This window comes from Panthera tigris, chromosome A3, assembly GCF_018350195.1.
Source record: "Panthera tigris isolate Pti1 chromosome A3, P.tigris_Pti1_mat1.1, whole genome shotgun sequence".
Classification (NCBI taxonomy): Eukaryota; Metazoa; Chordata; class Mammalia; order Carnivora; family Felidae; genus Panthera; species Panthera tigris.
In genome coordinates, this window is record NC_056662.1 from 107,279,769 (window position 1) to 107,302,557 (window position 22,789).

The 22,789-nt window shown below is 41.1% G+C and overlaps 1 pseudogene; it reads left to right on the forward strand.

Annotated features, from left to right (window-relative positions):
• The first annotated feature begins 1,913 nt into the window (after positions 1-1,913).
• On the forward strand, positions 1,914-18,155 carry LOC102948827 (annotated as a pseudogene).
• The last annotated feature ends 4,634 nt before the right edge of the window (positions 18,156-22,789 follow it).

Below are 22,789 nucleotides of genomic sequence, written 5' to 3' on the forward strand. Positions count from 1 at the left end.
CATACTCTCTGTCCCTCCCCCGCTCACAATGTGTGTGTGTGTGTGTGTGTGTGTGTGTGTCTCAATAAATATATGGGGCACCTGGGCAGCTCAGTTGGTTAAGCATCCGACTTCAGCTCCGGTCTTGATCTTGCAGTCTGTGAGTTCAAGCCCCGTGTCGGGCTCAGTGCTGACAGGAGCGTGCTTCAGATTCTGTGTCTCCCTCTCCCTCTGCCCCTCCCCTGCTCATGCTCTGTCTCTCTTGCTCTCAAAAATAAATAAAACGTTAAAAAAATTCTTTTAGAATACATCAACATTAGACTATTTTTTTAAAAAGTCTATGAGAACACAAATGTCTGCCTGTAACAATTTTAACTGACACTTTCCCACAAATGAGTGTGTTTAAGAACCTCTAAAAAGATTCTAATAATCAGATGTCAGATATATGAGGTAGGAGGAGGAAGAAAGAGACAGAATGGAGAAGTAACAATCCACAAACAATCTCTAATGCAATCTCTTAAATTAGAACATTTAATTTCAGCTGCTGCTCCAAGAATTCCACAGCATGTTCTTGCTCGTGGATACAATCAGGGACAAAAAATGAGATGGTCAAGAGATAGCCACAAAAAGAGACTAGGAGAAACAATGATTTGATAAGATCCCCAAGCCAAAGGAGCAATCCCTGACTAGCGAGAGGGACGTGGTATGGGCTTTGGATTAAAATATAGACCGATGTTGGAATCCCGGTTGTCCGTGTATAAGCTGTGTAATAACGTTGGGCAATTCACCTAATTCCTCTGAGCCTTTATTTCTTCAGTTCTTAAGTGAGATAATTGCACCTAATTCATAAGATTTTTGAAAAGATTTACAATAGAAGCTCAATTTTAATTATCATCCACAGGCAGTAAAGTCTGCTGTGTGATTCTCTTTGAGGTTGTGAGTGAGCGGATGTAGCTTTCTCTAGCCGATCTGTGCCAGGAGACAGGAAGGGTCGGAGGTGTGCGAAGCCTCGTGCCTCCTGTGCTTCCTTGCACACTTTTGTCACCCCTGGTGGAGTCTCCTGGATGTGGTTAAGCCTTCACGGAGGTGGTTTGCACGGTTGGCGTTCCCATCTGGATGGAGGAAGCCCCGCAATGCTTGCCCCACCTGTCCGCAGGTCACCCAGAGGGCATTTATCACACAGCAGCCAGAGGCTCTGAGGCTGACACCATAGGATGTTTTGCGTCCTCTCTCTACCTTGTACTGACAGGCAGAACGGCGCCTTGGTAAGCAGCATGGGTTGTGACAGCAAACTGACCTGTTTTCAAAAGCTGCCTCTGCCACAGGCCACCTCCAAGCCTCAATTTCCTAAACGGTAAATGATGATCAGAATAGCGTTTCTTTCTTTCTTTCTTTCTTTCTTTCTTTCTTTCTTTCTTTCTTTCTTTGTATTTTGAGAGAGAGAGAGAGAGAGAGAGAGCAAGCAGGGGAGGGACAGAGAGAGAGAGGGAGAGAGAGAGAGAGAGAGAGAGAATCCCAAGCAGGCTCTGCACTGTCAGCACAGAGCCCCACGCGGGGCTCGAACCCACGAACTGTGAGATCATGACCTGAGCCGAAGTCAGACGTTTGACCGACTGAGCCACCCAGGCGCCCCGATCAGGGCCATTATGAGAATGAATGGCCAACACATATTGAGTCTATTGAGTGCTGCCTCCATACCACTCTAAAGGCTTTGTGTAATTTAAGTCATTTCTCCCTTCATCTCTGTAAAGTATTGTTACAGTCGTAGAAACTGAAGCACAGTTTCCATTGCTTGCCCCGGGACCCGCAGCCATATTAGTCTGGCTCTGTGTCCATGTGGCTAGCTACTATGCAACCTGGCCTAAGAAGAGGAAGTGAAATCAGGCACAAACATTTCCTGGCACAGTGTCTGACTCTTAGAAAATGGTCCATACATGATAGTTAGTGTTAGTTCAATAGATACTGTTCATCGGAGACTTTGTGAACTCCTGTTTGGGTCCCACCTGAACCTCTGCTGTGTCTGCTTCCAGCATTTGTACTCTGACTTCTCAACAGATAAAGTCACAGGGCAGATGTGGGGAGCCATCCCGGCTGAATTCTCCCAAGACATTGGAGATTTCAGTGGACAGTCGGGCAGATGGGCCAACAGGACTGGCAGTGATCGTCATTCATCCCCTGGGTAATTTGGCACCTAATCTCACCAAACTATTGAGAAATCTGTTTTATTGGCAAATTACTTCAGAACTCGTGAATCTTGGCAAAAATGTGGCCACCATTTAGGTTAATAAATTTTTCCGTGTGATAATTTCCTATGTGAGTTATAAATTTGGTTATATAATTTGCAAGGAAATTCTTTTATGTTAATGGTGTGTGGGAGCCGGAGGGGAATGAGGACAAAGGTAAAGTTAGTGGGGTGGTTAACAGTATAATTCTGCAGGGGAACCTGGGTGGCTCAGTCAGTTAAGCCTCCCACTTCAGCTCAGGTCATGATCTCATGGTTCGTGGGTTCAAGCCCCACATGAGGCTCTGTGCTGACAGCTCAGATTCTGATTCTGTGTCTCCCTCTGTCTCTTCCCCTCCCCCACTCGCACTCTGTCTCTGTCTCTCTCAAAAATAAAATAAACTTTAAAATGGGGCGCCCGGGTGACTCAGTCAGTTAAGCATCTGACTTCGGCTCAGTTCATGATCTCCTGGTCCATGAGTTCTACCCTCCCACGTCGGGCTCTGTGCTGACAGCTCAGAGCCTGGAGCCTGCTTCCGATTCTGTGTCTCCCTCTCTCTCTTCCCCTCCCCCGCTCAAGCTCTGTCTCTCTCTCAAAATGAATAAACGTTTAAAAAAATTTTTAATTTTTTTATTAAAAACAAACAAATCAGTGTAATTCTGCAAATATCTCAAGTAGGTTAAAAGAGAAAACCAGATGACAAATAAAGGAGCTATTAAGGAAAATGCAATTGCATTCCTACTGGACACATATTTATCACCACTGAACTCATGTCTTACAGCTTTTCTGAAAAAGAAACCATCAAAGTGACCATAAAGTGATTCTACTTTGCATCAACTGTTTTACAGAGGAAAGAACAAATGTTCTTGGGCACTGCCACCAGATGGGCTGGGATTTTAATATCAGTCTTCATGCTTACCAACTGTGAAAACTTGGGCAAGTGACTTAACCAATCTGAGCAGAAATTTCTTCTTATCTAAAATTTATCCAACAAATTTGCTGTAAGGTCGAAAGCATGTAAAATTTTTGTCACCTAGGAGATGCTCAATAAATGGTAATTAATGTTCAGTTTTTCTCTTTTTTTTTTTTAATGTTTATTTATTTTTGAGGGGAGGGGGAAGGACAGAGAGAGAGGGGGACAGAGGATCCAGAGAGGGCTCTGCACTGACGATTCCCAGGCGAGGCTCGAACTCACAAACCGTGAGGTCATGACCTGAGTTGAAGTTGGCCGCTCAACCAACGGAGCCACGTAGGTGCCCGTTTGGTTTTTCTTTGAATAAATTCCTATGACCTAAGTGAGGGAGTTTATTCAAGGCATTTATCTAGATGTTTATTAGAGGGATTTTTAATCCAAATTATACACATCAAATTGTTTACTTGAGTGGAAAAATTCTGGAATGAAGAATTGACTTTCTAACGACTAGACAAAGCTGAGTAAATTATCTAATCAGTTCAAGAACGAAAGCAATGCCAGGGGCTCAGAGGCTGGCCTTCCCTTCTGCCCATTGGTTCAGTTTATTGCTGCAAGCTTCTAATTTGTTTCAGCGATGGAGACATGGCCATTCCATCTCCCCTTTTGCCCTGGAACTAGGACTATATATTTTTTAATACATTATTTTTACTTTTTTAAAAATGTTTTTTTTTAATTTTTTTAACGTTTTATTTATTTTTGAGACAGAGAGAGACAGAGCATGAACAGGGGAGGGGCAGAGAGAGAGGGAGACACAGAATCGGAAGCAGGCTCCAGGCTCTGAGCCATCAGCCCAGAGCCCGACGCAGGGCCGAACTCACGGACCGCGAGATCGTGACCTGAGCTGAAGTCAGACACTTAACCGACTGAGCCACCCAGGCGCCCCTAAAAAATGTTTTGAAGTAAACTGTACCTCCAACATGGGCCTCAAACTCACGACCCCAAGATCAAGAGTCACATCCTCCACCACCTGTGCCAGCCAGGCACCCCAGAACTGTATTCTGAAATAGGGACAACGGGATTTAGAAAATTCCTTTTGCACAAATATAACTCGTTTACAGCTAGTTATTGAAATATCCAGTGACAGCATAATAAAAATATGAGACCTTCGGTTAATGGAATGCTCTGGTTTACTATTCCCTGTGAATGTGGTTGCACACATTTGGAAACTGCTCTCTTTCATGTATTTAAAATAGCATCTAATAGTAAGGCAGTAATTTATTAAGAAGTAACTTGCTGATCCGAAAGTGCTGACGTGATTTCAAAATGTATTTAAGATGAATCCAGCTCAATGAGGCTTATACATATAGTTTGGGGAAATAAGGAGCTTATTATGGGATTGTCATAGCCACCTCAAAATGGCAAATGAAGATAAATTCCAGAAATCAGGACTGCATGTTGTAATCAAGGAGGAACCTTCCCACAGACTGAAGCAAACTTGGGAAGCAAGTGAATGGGAGATTAAACAGTGAAGTCTGAGTAAGATTACTTGTTCCCCTGTGATTAAAGCCTGACAGTCACCATGAGTCAAAATGTAAACACATCCTAGTTCTGGTGGCCCTCGCTGGTTGAGCGTTTGGCAAAGCACAGCTGCCTCAAATTTACCATTGAAAAGGTGTTTTGGGGGAATGAAACTAACTACCGTCTTCTTTCGTGCATGTGATTTATTATCCATCATAAGCGTTTTCTATGATGGGAGTAAGCATTTGTCTCATATTCTGGTGACTTTTCTACAATTTGAAAAATTGAAAAATATATTTGAGAAATATATTTATAATTTATAAGCCCCTTATTGTTTTCATACCTAATTCACAAAATATTCAAGAATTTCCCATTATGTGCTTAATTGTAAGGTCTGAATTTTTAGATGCCTTCCTTTTTCTGAGCTGGAAGCTTTACTGTGCACTACTCCAAACATATAGACGGACAAACAAATACATACCAAGAAGCACACGGTATAAATGAGAGGAATCTAAGTATGAAATCAGCTAATAATAGTAAAGCTAATGTTTATTCTGTTACCTACTGTTTGACAAACACTGTGCTAAGCATTTTAGAAGAACTATTTCTGTTGTTTTTTTTTTTTAAGTTATCTATTTTGAGAGAGAAAGAGAGGGTACAAGTGCGGGAGGGCCAGAGAGAGAGAGGGAGAGAGAGAATCCCAAGCAGACTCCCCAGTGACGGCACAAAGCCTGATGCAGGGCTCAAACTCACGAACTGTGAGATCACGACCTGAGGCAAAACCCAGAGTCAGACCTTAACCAACTGACCACCCAGGTGTCAGAGAAGAGCTGTTTCTTTTCATGTTTTTTTCTTTTTTTTTTTTTTGTTAATGTTTATTTATTTTTGAGAGAGAGAGACAGAGCACGAGCTGGGTAGGAGCAGAGGGAGAGGGAGACACAGAATTGGAAGCAGGCTCCAGGCTCTGAGCTGTCAGCACAGAGCCCGCCGCGGGGCTTGAACTCACAAACCGTAAGATCATGACCTGAGCCGAAGCCGGACACTCAACCGACTGAGCCACCCAGGCGCACCTCTTTTCATTTTTTTAAAAATTTTTATTTATCTTGAGGGAGAGAAAGAGAGGCAGAGTGTGAGCAGGGGAGGGGCAGAGAGAGAGGGAGACAGAATCCAAAGCGGGCTCCAGGCTCTGAGCTGTCAGCACAGAGCCCGACACGGGACTCGAACTCACGAACCGCGAGATCATGACCTGAACCGAAGTCAGACGCTCAACCAACTGAGCCACCCAGGCTCCCCAAGAACTGTTTCTTTTGATCAGCAATCCTTACAAGATAAAAATCCCAGTGTTCCAGATTATAAGAATAAAGGGTTTTGAAAATCTTAATTGTTGATAAGGAATTAAATCCCTAAATGAAACTAGGGAACTATTATACAGGTGATTTCTTGGCAATTTGAAAAATTAAAGTTTTCCTAAAATTAGCTGTATACTGAAACCTACTCATCATACACTGCAAGTGTCTCCAGTCGAATTTTAAGTGATTTCTCTGCTTTGTTAGCCATTTTTATCAGAATTTATATGAAACTTCCAGTTGAATCTCCAACTGAAACCAAAAAGATAAAACCTTTTCCATATTGTAAGTCAACAAGATCTTGGAACTTTTGTTCATTCCTGGGACTGTGTTAACTACCTACTGTGCACCACACCTTGAGGACACAAATAAAGTCACGAATTCCGCCCTCAAACAACACCCAGCCTAGTAAGACAGATATGTAAACAAACCACAGCAAACGTAACGTGCAGCACATCGTACAATAGAGGCAGGTAGAATGGAGACCCAAAGAGGAAGTAGCCAATTTTCACAGAAAAGAAAGAACCAAAAAAGGAAAATTCTAAGAAAGTTCATGAAAGCAGTGACACAAAAGGTAGTGTCTGAGGGGCGTCTGGCAGCCTCAGTGGATGGAGCACGCAACTCTTGATCTCCAGGTTGTGAGTTCGAGCCCCACATTGGGTGTAGAGGTTACTTAAAAAAAGAAAAGAAAAAAGGCAACGTCTTAAATGTAGATGAAAATCTGTGGTTTTTGGTGGTTGTTCCATTTACTCATATACTCAGTCTACTTTTTTTGTCAAAAGATGAATTACTTTAAAAAAAAAAAAAAAAGCATAGGATTCCGTATCTCAGTCACCTACCATTCCATACTGTTTTCTTTCCCATTCCCTACATTCTGTTTCCCGCAGCACTTATCTTAACTTCATTTTGTTCTTTTAAGTAACTAATCAGATTGTTTTCCTATCAAATGAAAATTCATCTCTATACTTATGACCCAACTACGACTCCATACAATTCTCACAAGGAGACAGGTACAAGTATGTTTATTCCTGCATTGTTCATCAGAGAAAAATAATGGAAACAATCTAAAGATGTGTCAGTAACAGAGTGGATAAAATGTGCCCCTTTTATACAATGGAATACCATATAACAGTGAACTACAACATGTGTATTAATACGTGTCGAGTGAAAACTTGAGAAGTATAAAATATGTCATTTAATAAATATGGAAAAGAGGCCAAAACCCATTATTGTTTATGGATACATATAGAGTGTAAGTGTTAAAAAAAAAAAGCACACAAAAATTAAAAGTCAAAATTCAGGGATGCCTGGCTGGCTCAGTCAGTAGAGCATGAGACTTAGATTTCAGGGTCATGAGTTCAGGTCCCATGTTGGACATGGAATCAACTTAAAAACAAAACAAAACCAAAAACACCACCTCACACTTCAGGATACGTGTTAACTCTGGATGGCAGGAGAAGAATGGGACAGTTTGGTTACAGGGACTTTAACTACATGTGTAAGATTTTACTTTGGAGGGGTGAAAGAGAGGAAGAGAAGAATAAAGGAGGGAGAGAGAGAATGAGGAAGAGAGCAAGATCCAGAGCAAATATGGCAAAATTTTGTTACATGATTGAACTGGGTAGTAGATACATGATTTGTTGTTATATTATTCTCCATACTTTTTTGCATGTTTGAAATATTCTATAATAAAATAAACGATTGCTGGGGCGCCTGGGTGGCTCAGTTGGTTGAGCATCCAACTCTTGATTTCTCCTCAGTTTTGATCACAGGATTGTGGAATCGAACCCGCATCAGCATCCACACTGAGCGTGCAGGCTACTCAAGATATTCTCTCTCTCTCCCTGTCCCCCTCCCCCTCCCCCAAAAAATATTGCTAATCTTTATAATATTTGTCCACAGTGTTACTAACCAAATCTAATAAATAGTGAAATAAAAATTTTAAAGTGAAAAATTAGCAAACATGCACATGTAATTTTTTAGTTTTAATAAATTTATTTGCTTCTATGGGCGATAATATTTACTTGTAACTTTCCCACATCCCATCCAGAGCATTCTTTATTTTTTTTAATGTTTTTATTTTTTTTTTTTTTGAGAGAGAGACAGAGCACAAACAGGGGAGAGGCAGAGAGAGAGGAAGACGCAGAATCCTGAGCTATCAGCACTGAGCCTGATGTGGGGCTTGATTCCACGAACCAGTGAGATCACGACCTGAGCCAAAATCAAGAGTCGGACGCTTAACCAACTGAGCCACCCAGGCACCCCTCTTCTTTTCTTTAAGTCGCCTCAGGACTTTTAAGGAAGAGGTTCAGAGTTTAGCAGGCCTCCAAATGAAATAGCATAATATTGGGGCGCCTGGGTGGCTCAGTCAGTTAAGCGTCTGACTTCAGCTCAGGTCATGATCTCCTGGTTTGTGAATTCAAGCCCCGCGTCGATCTCTGTGCTTACAGCTCTGAGCGTGGAGCCTGCTTCGGATTCTGTGTCTCTGTCTCTCAATGCCCGTCCCCCACATGTGCTCTGTCTCTCTCTATCAAAAATAAATAAAATGTAAAAAAATATATATTTTTTAAAAGAAAAAGCATACTATTAATTCACTTGTTAATAACCAAATTATTAGTTCCGAGGCAAAATTAAAACCTCAGTTTGAATAGACCAAATTCGTAGCTGGGTCTCTGCCATCAAAGTAGGATAAAGATTTGGGGCGCCTAGGTGGCTTAGTCAGTTAAGCGACTGACTTCAGCTCAGGTCATGATCTCACAGTTTGTGAGTTCAAGCCCCGTGTTGTGCTCTGTGCTGACAGCTCAGAGCCTGGGCTTGCTTCGGATTCTGTGTCTGCCTCTCTCTCTCTCTCTCTCTCTCTCTCTCTCTCTCTCTCTCTCTCTCAAAAATAAATAAACATTAAAAAAAAATAGGATAAAGATTTGAAGAGAGGCCATATTCAGGGAAAAAACCCAGAGCTGGGGGGAGGGAGACCTAACTCCTAGGGCTAATTCTGCTACCAACTACATACAACTAGTAGGGTGATTTTAGAGTGTTCACCTAACCTCTCCCTAAACCTTCGTGTCATTGTTTGTAAAGTGAAATATTCAATCTGATGCCTCTACAGTCCTTTTCAGATCTAAAAGTCTGTAATTTGGTATCCTAAATCATAGCAAGACATGAGCCCTTAGAGTTAACCACAGGCAATAAAAAATTCTCATTAGCGATTTCCACAAGGCTGATAAGTAAGGTAGAAGTATGACCTGAGCTTAAACAGATCATTCCTTCCTCCCCAAAAGAGAGATGGAAGGTATATGCGCTGTGGAAATTAACACGAGCTCTTTGGCATCTGCAAGAGATCATGGAAAACTACCATAAAGCCAGAGAGTGGAAAGCTCAGATGCAGCCACTCCATAAATCTTTCGGGAGCTGTTGTGTTTCGGGCATGGTTACACACTAAAGGATACAGTCCCAGCCCTCAAGAAGCTCAAAGTTTTTGTAGGGAAGACAGAAAAAGAATTAGACGCTAAATATTGTAACACAGGCACGTACAATGTGTTACAAACTCAGATAAAGCACTTAATCCTGACTAGGGAAATCAAGGAAGACTTCCTAAAGGAGACCAGGTTTGAACTCAATTCTAAAGGATAAATAGGAATTAGTTGAAGGAAGAAGCAAGTAGGAACCCCATATGAGAAGGCAGAGCAGCGATATGAGAACATGGTTATTTCAGTAAAGAGCACGTACCATGGTACGGCTATAACTTAGAGAAGAGAGATATGGCAGGAGATGACAGTGGCCATTTAGGCAAAGGTTAGATCATGAAAGGCATTGAATGTCAACCAAAGGAGTTTAGATTTTTAACAGTAATGAGGAACCACTTTAAGCCAAGGACAGAGATAAGATACAATGCGAATTTCAGCTAAATCTTCCTGAAAGCTCTGTGGATGATAGACTGTAGGTGTGAGAGACAAGTCAGGGGGGACCAGTTGTAAGACACCAGTATAGTAATCCAGGTGACAACTGAGGAGGGCCTGGGGGGGTGACAAATGTTCTTGTTCTCGAAAAGGTAGAAAAGGACAGATTCTGGAAACTGTAGATCGGTCAACCGTATTTTCGTCTCTAGAAAACTCCAAAAGTCACCTACAAGGTCACTGGGGAGCCCTGGAAGATATGTTGATCACTAGGAGCCACTGTCAGTTCACCCAAAGAGGCATCCAGGCCAGCCCTCTCCTTTGTGATGGGTCTGCCAGATTAAGAGATCAGAGGATGGTTCGATAGCCAGTGTGCCTTGACTTCTCCATACCAATACTACCCTACACTTTGTTTCTGGCCTTGCCCCTTACCACAATAACCTGGATAAAGGTTTCTCTGGAAGACCTGTTGAGACTTCAGTGAGACTTACGCAACTCAGAGATGGGTCTTTATATCCAAAAAAAGGCCAAACGGAAAGTACTGGGCCTTGCCTAAAACTACTTCCCAATTTCAGAGGCTGTGGCAGCCAATCCCCTGTGAGCCTTGATATGTCAAGGATTCAACACTTTACTCCAGATGAGAACTGACCAGGCTGTCAAAGCCAATTAATTTTGTTTCATATCGGTTATTCTCAGTGTTAATCCTTATGTCAATTTGACTCGTTCCCAATGGATGGTTATGGGTCTCCAAGATCTTGCCAGCCTCTCTTCCATCCCCACCTTTGGGCTCTTTGCACGGCTGGTTCTTGCCTAGAATGCCCTCTCCCCATGCCTCCCTTCTCTGATTTTAGGCCTCAGCTGGAAGACCTTCTCTGGCTTCCCTACCTAAGGGTCGGGTACTCCTCAGTTTCATCATCTCTGGCCCTTGTTTTCCTTCAGGACATTCATTACAGCCTGCACTGATTTGTTTGTCCCCTTTCTTGTCTGGTTTCGTTTGGTTTTGTCTTGTCAGTCTCCCCATAGGAATTAGAATTCCCTGAGGGCAGCGACCAGGTCTGTCTTATTCATCGTTGTATGTACCATGGTGTCTGGAACATAGTAGGCTCTCGATTAATAATGAATGAATGAATGAATGAATCTCTGTTTTCCTTGATCCAGACTTGGCTCATTTATAAGACTCCAGTTGGCTTCAGCCTCTCCACTTTGCTTTCTGCCCTGACCAGCCACCAACCTTCTCATCCACACAGTGTCCTCTGTCACCCTTCACCCCTCCCCAGCTCAGCCCTTCCAGCCTGAGCTCTCCCCTCAGGCTACGCAATGAACAATGTGTCTTGAAGCTGTTTCTTTGCTGCCTCAGTGGTCAGCTGGAGCTGTTAACCTCAGCTGATCCTTGCAAAAACACAAAAAACAAAGAACAGCCAAAACCACAGCTGCCTTGGGATGCTACAGCCAACCCTTGAGTACTGACTCTAATTATCAAATTTACATCATGCACAAAGTTGGCAGTGTGGCTAATAAAATGGTGAATCAGTATCATGATGATCTGGAACAATCACATCTTTGGTCAGTCACATCACTGGCACACTATTTTCAAGGTGGGCTCCACATTTTAAGGGGGGGGGGGGAATGTTGAAAACTTAAAGCATGTCCAGAAGAAGGCAATGAGTTTGTAAACTGTTGGAACAGGAATGGGGCTTACCACGGCCAGGACTCGGCAGCCAGACTGGGTTTGAATCCAGGCTCTACTACTTACTATGTGATATTTATAAATTAATTAACTTGGTGCCTTTGGTTTTCCCAACTGTGAAATGGGGCTAATGACAGTGCCCATCTCATAGGGCGTAGTGAGGGTTCGGTGAGTGGACACACGCAGAGCACGTAAAATACTGTCAGGCACATATTAAGTGCTCTATCAGTGTCTGACGTTATATGAAGAATGGTTAAGAAACCTGTTTCTGGTTGAATGCTGTGAAAAGGCAAGACCATTAAAAAGGACTTTTGATTTGGGCCCAGGTCATGATCTCACAGTTCGTGAGTTTGAACCCCCTGCCTGGGCTTCTGCACTAACAGGACAGAGCCTGCTCAGGATTCTCTCCCTCCCTCTCTTCTCTCTCTCTCTCTCTCTCTCTCTCTGCCCCTTCCCCATTCGTGCTCTTGCTCTCTCTCAAAACAAACAAACGTTAAAAAAAAAGGAAAACAGTTTCTTCTTACTGATGAGATGAAAAAAATATGCTGTCATATACATTTTTTTTTTAATATCATTTTCTGTGCATTTGGTTTCCTAACCAGAGTATAAGATACTATATGTCAGGGGCCATATCTTTTTCTTTTAGATTCCCAAACAGAACCTAATATACTGTACTGCACACAGTAGGTGCTCGATAAATGCACTGAATTTCAGGAGTTGCTGATCTCACCAGACGTAAATCGATTTGACAATAATCAGATGATTAATACCATTAATATGAAGTAAATCTATGGCATTAGAAGACCGGAATCTGCCACAATCTTCCGCTTCCTGGGTTAACCAGGTATTTACACAGAAGGCAGCAATGGGAATTGTTAGGAAAACATGTAAACAGATAAGGATTAAAATCCCGGTTGTGTCTCTAATTTGCTCTGTGAGTCCTGCCCTTAAGTTGCTTAGCATTTATTCAGGCTTCAATTCCCTCATCTGAAATGAAGGTGGAACACAGTAGTTATGAAAGCAAATAAGAATTATGAGGAAAGGCATCAAAGACATGACTGGGCAGAGATCCATTTCTGTCAAATCTCCCGGCGGAGAGATCCCTGGTTCCACCTTGGCAGGGTCACCACTTCCCATGTTGTCCCATGTCCCTGCTTCAGTGAGGTGGTCAGTGAGGCCTGACTGAATACTAGGAAAGGATTCTAAATCCATCAAGGTTCACAAATTACCCTCCATTAGGACTCCTAACCAGCATTGTAATATAGACGGAATCACACAGAACTTTTGGGGAGTGGGCAAATACCAGCTTTAGGATGTGAAGGGATTGGGGTGAGGGAGCAAGATTTGGCATTAGGTGGTGTAGGTACCCATCCGTGTAGGGTATCCAAGCTGCAAAGATCCCTCTCTGCCAGGTGAGGGAATGGGGGTGGGTAGTAGGGAAAAGAAGGGAATCAATATTGCCTTGCTTCACTACACCCTACAGACGCCCAGACAAGACGGCCCTGTGTCTCAGTCCATTCGAACTGCTGTAACAGGGTACCATAGACTGGGTGATTATAAACAACAGGAATTTCTTTCTCACAGCTCTGGAAGTTGGGACGTCCAAGATCAAGGCACTAGTAGATTTGGTGTCTCGTGAGAGCCCACTTCTGGTTCACAGATGGCAGTTTTCTGGCTGTGTTCTCACATGGGGGAAGGGACAAGAGAACTCTCTGGGGTCCCTTTTATGAGAGCACTAATTCCAGTCAGGATGGCTCCACTTTCATGACCTAATTACCTCCCAAAGGCCCTACTTCCAAATACTATCACATTGGGAGTTACGTTTCAACGGATGAATTTGGGGGACACAAACATTCCGTCCATTGTACCATTCTTAAAAGAGTAAAAGAGGTTCATTTTCTTCGAAGACTCCTCATCACTAAACCAAGGGTCGAGAACAATAAGTAAATACACTACTTGCTGTTCTAAGACTGCATTGTGAGTTAATCTTGGTTCAAAGAAAATGAGACAGGCTGATGTTTCAATGCCAGAATGATAGCAAAAAAAAAAAAAAATCTGATGCCAAATATGGAAGTTTATTATATCCACAGTGGGGTAGAAAGCAAAGAATTAACAGGAACAAAAGTAACACATATGCCCCCAAATCTTCAGTTATCTCATGATGAGTCACTTGCTGAGAACAGTGGCTCTAGAGGGCTACACCATATTTTGAAACTGTGCTAAGTAACAGAGTAAAGAGGAAGAAAAAGGATATAGAATCTTATCAAGAAGGAAATGAGCCAAGCAAAAGCAAGAGAATCTCTAGAATACCTGTGAACTAAATCTATTTAGAAACCTCAGAGCCCCTTAACCCTTTGGGGAGGAGAACCATTATTAATGTAGGCCCTTCATGGTTTATCTTTCATAGTTGTGAAAATTGGCCAAGTTCAGTCAGAACTACAAGACTGTGCTGTTGGTTTTTTTTTTTTTTAATTATATTATTGGAACATCAGCTTGTTGAAAAAAACAACACATTTCAATAGAACAATACAGATCACATGAAATCAAATACAACATTTATAAGTGGATTGATTACTGGGGCAACTGAGTGGCTTAGTTGGTTAAGCAGCGGACTTTGGCTCAGGGCATGATCTCGCGGTTCATGAGTTCAACCCTGTATCAGGTTCTGCACTGACAGCTCAGAGCCTGGAGCCTGCTTCGGATTCTGTGTCTCCTTCTCTCTCTGCCCTTCCCCCACTCACACTCTGTCTCTCTCTCTCAAAAATAAATTAAAAAAAAAAAAACATTAAAAAAATTTTTAGAAGTGGATTGATTTCTGATGCAAGCATTGCCTGTCCCGAGTGGACATGATTACCTGCCCCAGGAATAATATTCAGATAATGAAAGTTGAGCCCAAAGATATAACTTTCTTTATTGGTAGGTGGTTCTTGAGGTGGCTTAGGGAAATAAAATCGAACAAATTTTCTACCTCCAGCATATTGGATTCTCTTTACCATGTAATTCTTAGTTTCCTAATTTACTGCTTGATTGTTAACTCTTCATTTCAAAAACAATACCAGCTTCTGTAACAAAATTCTATGCATTCTCTCATGTTACAATTGTAGAAATTTCTTCACTCTTGAATTCCACTAATTTCCATTAATAATCATTAGATTAGTAGATTAAACTTTGTTAAGACCTTCTTTCACTGAAATGTTTATTAACCTAATTCTGCCATTCTCACTAGGGGGCTGTTAACTCAAAAATATTTGTTCTTTTGTGTTTGTATTTCTGTTTATTCTTTTCCCCTCTAAAGTTAATCACTGGGGACTTTGTTTTTCCTGCTGTAAAATGAGTGCCTGCATCACATAAGCCTAATATTAAGAAAACACATCTCAGCACCTATAATAAAAGTGACCTAATTGCAGAAAGAGACAATGAACTAGTTAAAAAGGGTTTCTTTCTTTCTTTTGACATATAAGCTATACAATAATTACTAAAAAGTACAATTCAGTCACATTTCTTCACTGAAGATCAAGTCTATTGGAGTGTTGGTATTACTGAAACCAAAGCACTTACTATTTAGTAACATCAAATTCTCTGATGAATAAGCTTCTGTTGAATGTTTACATTTTTTAAACAAGAACAGTGTTTCAGATTTCTTATGTACCTATTTATATTCATCATGTGAAACTGGAAACCATATGTATTACATTACATTATAATGAATCATTGCCACTAGGCCAACAGGAAGGAACAAAAAAAAAAAAAAAAGCCAAGGAACAATGCAATTTTTTCAGAGTTAACTGAATGCTAGACATTTTTCAATATAGCACCACTTTCTTTCTATGGAATAGACAAGAATGCCAACACGTATAGGTATGTGTATACTATATACGTATAATAGAATGCCAACATTTATAGGTATATGTATACTATATATGTATAATATATAGCATATAATTATATACACACAGGCATTCATATGTAGATGTACACATAGGAATAAACACATATGATCAAATCCCAAAGCAAATACATTGTTCTCATTTCTCTCAGTAAAAAAACAAAAACAAAAACAAAAAACAAAACAAAACAAAAATCTGTATCTTAAAGTTGAATTTAAAAACCATTATAGGGGCGCCTGGGTGGCTCAGTCGGTTAAGCGTCCGGCTTCGGCTCAGGTCATGATCTCACAGTCCGTGAGTTCGAGCCCCGCGTTGGGCTCTGTGCTGACAGCTCAAAGCCTGGGACCTGCTTCAGATTCTGTGTCTCCCTCTCTCTCTGCCCCTCCCCTGCTCATGTTCTGCCTCTCTCTGTCTCAAAAATAAATAAAAACATTTTAAAAAATTTTTAAAAAACCATTATAAAAATCATCTTTACACACTATATCTAATCTACATCTAATATGTGGTTCTTTGAATGTCTATTTCCGCATGTAGTGTGATTTTTCTTACAAAAGTTAAATTTTCTTCCAAGTTTAACACCTCACAAAGGTGATCACATCTATTTCCTACGTAAAATTTCTTTTCCTGAGAGAAAGCTTCTCAGAACGAACGACAAACTAAGAAGCAATAAACAAATTGATTTAAAAATCAACAACCCTTAAAATGAGCTCTTAAAAATGAGACTCTTTTTAATCTTGGTAAATTACCGCGTTGTAACTGATCCTTTTGCATAGTGCTTATTAATGCAGAAGTGTGTGACAGAGTAATCATTTTCAGTCCTGCAAGTTATTTGCAATAAGATTAGATTCTGTTTTCATTTCTATGTTGATTTTTTTTTCCAGTTAAACATTTTCCTTATCCTTATCTCCACATCTCCTCTAATTCTGGTAGCATCTGTAGATCCCTAACACTTGGCATGTGCTACTTCAGGCAAACATAGCCCATGTACAATCTATATAAAGGAAGGGACCTCTCAACCTCCCTCCCTGTCTTACGTGATTTCAAAAACAAACTCAGGGTTCAGTGGTATGCATTTATGGCCACTAACATTTTTTTTTAATTTTCAGAGAAATCAAGTTTTGAGTTGATTATACTTAAGCTACAGAATTACGGAGTTTTAGGCAACAGCCCTTCGTTTTACCTCAGAGATTAAGTGACTTGCTCAACATCACATAGCTTAGCAAACAGAAGGCTTGCACCAGATTTCGAGTCCCTTTCCCAGGTGGGTAATCCCCAGTGTGTGTGCTGTAAGATAAATACAAATAACGTGTTGGGATCTTTATTGAAAAGAAAATGAGAATCAGCACTCTAAAATACCATTCAGTTCCATAGGATCCCAGGCTATTCTAGCCCTGTTCTAAACAAATAGAAATTCATAGATTTTATAAGTAAAGCCAAATTTTCAAATAAGGGGATAAAGCAAATGCAGCAGCATAGGAAATATGTGTGCTAAAAAAAGAATGTGCCTCTTCTTATCTCAGCAATACTTCATATACATTTTCTTAACTTGAGAAGTCAAGCTAAATTTGATTAAGCACATTTTTACATATCACATGAGCCCACCACTAGTAGAGAAGAGAGTGGAAACCGAAAGAAATGCCACAGATTTCATGGTGTGATTCAGTTTCTTTCCAAATGACACTTCCTTTGAAAAGGCATATATTTGGAATTTGCCTTTTGGAAAATGCTTCTTTTCAATTTTCAAATATAATTCTGGTGTAATTAATCTAATCTGCATTTCAAAGCTTCTTGAGCTGAACTTTCTCCCAAGCACGTGATCTCTGTTTATGGACCAGAATAAAGAACAGTGTATTGAACACAGTCCAGAACGGTCAACATGGTGATAGCCATGACAGAGCTTCCGTACGTCATCAAAGGCATAGTCTTTCCAAGACGCCTTATCAGACACCTGTTTATCCTTGTTCTGTCCACATTCAAGTGCCCAACAGACATTTTGCTGCTGCTACAACTCCTGCAAGGTAAACAGAACAGGTGCCCAGAAAAAGCATCAGATGAGAAAACAGATGAGATAGAAAATAAAGTCATACCCCTTTATGGAAGGTGGGCCTGAGGATGAGGTCTACTTAAAACACTTATATCCGAGGCAGCTATACGAGGAACAAACAGCTAATTGCTAACTTAAGAAATATTAAATTCTGGACTTTATGAATCAAAAGCGAAGTGTTTATCTTGACTTGACACTGGACAAGGGGAAGAAGAAAAATGTGGAGCCATTGGCCAGTGGTCTTGGTTCTCCACATACTCATTTGTTTCAGAAATCAATAAAGTTGCCATGTTTACAGGAAATGCATCAGAGATTAAAATAGCAGAAGAAAATGGAGCTGCTGTTTGAGGAGGAACCAATCTGATGCAGAAGATTTTGCGTGATGAAATTCAATCAGGCTTTTATGTAGCTGTGCTGGAAATAATGCCCAAGCTCAATCCATTAAAGAAGAAACTGGGGGGCGGAGGGGAGGAGAAAAGACTTACAAAGCTTACTTGGAATTCCATTGCCTGTGACGTCCCAAAAGTTCTTGAATTATTTAAATCTGGACACAAAATTAAGGTAGATGAAGAAAGGGAGAAGTTTTTGAGACCAAAATAGCTACACTAGATGTCAAGTGACCAGATAGCTGCTGATCTACAAGTAGTTGTTCTGTTACCAGTGTAGGCACTGGACCGCTGAATCAGGGACCCTTTGTGGCATGTGCTTTCCCTGAAGTTTGTTACTAAGGAATGAGCCATTGTTGCCAAAAGTAGCAGGAGCCCAAAAAAGCAACAATGAAACTGCCTAGAAGTGTTGCACTGTGAAATTTTCAGTCAGTGGATTAAGAAGCAACAGAAAAACTTATAAAACTATTAATTTAGTGTCTTGTTATTTCTTTTCTTTCTTCCTTTCTTTTTTTCTTTTCTTTACTTTTCTTTTTCTTTTCTTTTTTCTTTCTTTCTTTCTTTCTTTTTCTTTTTTTTTTTTTTTGAGAGAGAGAGAGAGAGAATGCACCCAAGCAGGGGAGGGTCAGAGGGAGAGGAAGAGAGAAAATCTTAAGCAGGCTCCATGCCCAGCACAGAGTCCAATGAGGGACTTGATCTCACGATGGTGAGATCATGACCTGAGCCAAAATCAAGAGTCAGACCCTTTACTGACTGAGCCACCCAGGTGCCCTGTTGTCTTGTTATTTCTTGATCAGCATGTTTAAAAATGAATTTTAAGGCTGGAAAATCTTGTAACACTTTCAAAAGTAAGAAAATAAAATGTTCTCTGTGTCTGAAAAAAAAAAAGAAACAGTGTCTTAAATTGCTAGGTAAGTTTTTGTTCTTTTCTTCAAATATTTACATGAATTATTTGAGCTTTGTATGGATGGAATTTTGAAATATTCAAATTCCTTGAAATATTTTATTATTTAAGGTTCATATTTATTAAATCCTGTAGCATGTACTTTTCTGTGGAAGTGAGGGTTCAGTTCAGTTATCATTTCTTCAGTACAGACAGTATACAGAGCAGAGTCTGGGTGATGGAGGAAGTGTAAAGTAAGCCAGTCTTCAGAGATATTACCCATCAAGGGGAATACAAAGCGATAAAATGCTTGTAAACCACAAGTTATAGAGGTCCTAAAAAGAGATACCTGCCAGCAGTGGCTAGACGAAAAGCTTCAGAGAGAAGCTGGCACTCCAGATGGGCCCTGAAGAGCCAACAAGGGTATCACGCGTGGGGTGGGGGGCAGTGAAATGAGGGGCTGAGGGGCCAACTTGACTCTTGCTCTCTTGTTTATTCATGAAGCCCCTTTTTTTAGATAGGATAGGATAGGATAGGATAGGATAACCCATGCAGTCATCTTCCCAGCATGGTGCCAGCTCCTTTGGCATCAACCTTGATTCACCCTCCCCACTGGGAAAACACATCTTGACTATCCCAGGCACCTGTTTCCAAGGGCTTACCTGCACCCCTTCACCCACAGTGACTCCCCTGTTCAGCAATTCTGCAGGTCCCAAGCAGCCCTAAAGAAGCAGAGGAGAGCAGGCATCACAATTCCATCAGAACTCCCAACAGATACCCATCCCCCCGCCCCCCTAATCTCTTGAGTCCTGCTTGATGAGAAGACACCATTCAAACTAGAAATCTGGCTATACATGTGGCCCTGTGGCCCCATCCTCACTTCCAATGCTTCCTGACACCCCAAATGATAGTCCTTAACTCGGGGTAAAAAGCTTTTCTGTCCAGCTCTAGATCTCCCCTGTCCCTGGCTCACAGTGACTCTTTGTAGACCCTGCCGCACACACACATGCACACACTCACAGGCACCTGTTGCTTCACTTGTGTTTTGCTTGCGTTTCCCCCTCTATGTGAAACACAAGCCTCTCTTCCCTGGGTTGCCACAGTAATTCCTAGCCATACGTGAGTCTCAGCTTGAATGAATTCTTTTCTTTTGATAGCTTCTTGCTCTCTCTAATATAACATTTTAGCTTTTCTAAACTGAAGCCATTACTCAGATCAGCACAATACATCCATCTTGAATTTTTGTCCATTCAATAGAGGATTGTTCCTCCTTTGGGGTAGGAGAGGGAATGAAGCTACGAATATTTATGTTAAGTCTTTTTTTGGTGGGGGCATCTAAAATGATAAATTTTGACACAAACTCATCAAAACATTGCCACATTTAACTCTCCTACTTCATTAGGAAACCACTGAAATTACCTAAAAGAGGAATGATAAGGGATCACAGCAGATGCATGAACAGGGCAATGGCAAAAAAGAGAAAATTCAAGGAAAGAGGATCAATAGAATGTGTAATTACCTGTCTCTGGAGAAAATAGGAGGAATCAAGGGAATGAATTTGAGCCTTAGAAACTAAGAGAAAGATAGTATCTATGATGGAATTTGGAAGGTTCAAAGGGGAAGAAATTTCTTTTTAATTTTAGAATTCTTTTATTGAAGTGTAATAACATACAATGTTATATTAGTTTCAGGTATACAACATACTGATTCAATAATTATATATATTACTCAGTGCTCATCATGATAAGTGCAGTCACCATCTATCATATTGTTGCCGATATTCCCTATGCTATACCTTTCATCTCCATGACTTATTTATCCCATAACTGGAAGCTTGTACCTCTTAATCCAAAAAAGGGAAGGAAATCTGATGGGACAGCAGGACATTAAGTGAACGTACAACCTGCAAATTTATAGCTATAGAACCTAGGGGGAAAGGAGTGCCTGGGTGGCTCAGAGAGTGAAGCATCTGACTCTTGACTTCGGCTCAGGTCATGATCTCCTGGTTCATGAGCTCGAGCCCCACATCAGGCTCTGTGCTGACAGTGAGGAGCCTGCTTGGGATCCTGTCTCCTCTCTCTTGTGCTACCTTTCTCTCTCAAAAATAAATAAACTTTAAAAAAAAAAAAAAAGGACCTGGGTTGGGGGGGACATCCTAGTGTGAAGAAGGTAGGGAATCATTTTAGAGATTACTGAAGACACAAGAATGTATAAAAAAAAGAGAGAGGGTAAAACCAGTGCAAAGGCTGTAGCCTAGTGGGACATCTACAGTCACAAAATGAGAGGAGGAAGTGAAAGTAGTTTAAAAATTAAAAAAAAAAAAAGAAAAAAGAAAAAAGGAAGCGTCAGAAGAGGTAGTGAACCAGGACAGTGGAGTATGGAATTAGCCAAAAGGAGAAAGGGATAAAGGACAAGCTGTCAACATTGTTGGATGCTGCTGAGGAGTGAAGGAAAATGAGGACTGAAGAAAAAAAAAAGCTGTTCCATTTGGTGATCGGGAAATGACATTGGCGACTTCAGAGAGCACAGTTTCCGAAAGCAAAGCAGGAGGGGAAGCTAGATCACGGACAGTTGAGAACAAAATGGGAGTGGACTTAAAGCCGTGACGGTGCTTGGAGGGACCACTCCAGTCCAGAATGATAGTGATAACAGATGGAATATCAAATGGGAGAGATGTTGGGCATGTTCACACTTCAAAACACCTCTGCAGCCCAGAAACGGAACAGAAACGATATGGTGAGTGGCCTAAAGCTATAACCTGCTGGATTCTGCCAAAAGCCAATAGAGGCATTCAGGGCCTGGTCTCATATGGTGCATTAGGGGCTAAACATCTCCATGTGAGGCAGAAGATTCACCTGAAATCAAGGGCTGGGATCAAGAGTCAGGAGCTGCCTAGGGCTACGGGCTTGTACAAACCTACATACCTAGGGAGGGTGGAAAAAGCAGACACAGTCTCATAGCCAGAATCTGATCCCGGGGAAGAGATTGGATGTACAGTACTTTATAATAATAAGACAAGATCTGGCCTGGGAGTCCCAGAAACCACAAAGCTACCAAGTAGGGAAGGTTGAGTTCTGAGGGACAGAGAAAGGAAGGAAAGGGAGCAGGGAAGGAAGGATGATGGAAGGAAGTGCTGAGAAAGAGAGCCCAAAATAGAAGCAACAGCGCTGAGAAGAGTTCACTCCAGACCAAAAAAAAACCAAAAAACAAAAAACAAAAAAGGATGGGAAGGTTATAAGACAAAGAAAAGAACTTGGAAGTTTATATAGTCAAATACTGAAAATATTGAAAGAGGTTTAAATACGCCTGTGTGTTTTGTCTGCCCAGCATCGATTTCCTTTTTTCCTGGTCACAGCATTCCAATTTTCCTTGGATAACCTGACTCACTCCCTGTCTACATGCATATTCTAACCCCCTAACTAAAATGATTGGTTCAGAGATGAGCAGGTGAGCAAGCCAATGAATTAGAATCAGTCCTAAAAATGTTTGTGGATAGCAACACTAGAATAGAAGTCCCCTGCCTCTGGGTATTGCTGAGAGAATAGGAGTCTGGCACTGCCGGCAGACTTTTTGTCATCGCACAGGGAGCTCCTGCCTAGAAATGGAGCCAAGACGGAGAGAAATACGTTAGAGAGACGGAAAAGGCAAGACCAAGACCTAATGGCAGCATCTGATGCCCTGGGTCCAGCCATAGGGGCTTCTTATCAGTTTAGTGAGCCCACACGTTTCCTTTTTTGATTAAGTTGGTTTGAATTTGTTTCTGTTATTCTTACCTAAAAGACAGCTGACAAAACAAAAATGAAGAGGCACAGGTGTTTCTCTTTGAAGATAACATGAGCAGCTACCTAGAAAATCTAAGAAAATCAACCGAAAAGCTATCAAAAACTAATGATGCAAGGTCAAATGCAAAAAAAAAAAAAATAGTCAACAAACTGATCGTTTTAAAAATAGGAAGTGTGATAAGAAAAAAAACAGATTCCATTTACAATAGCAACAAAATTAGGAAATAGTCACCAATAGCACCGTACCTT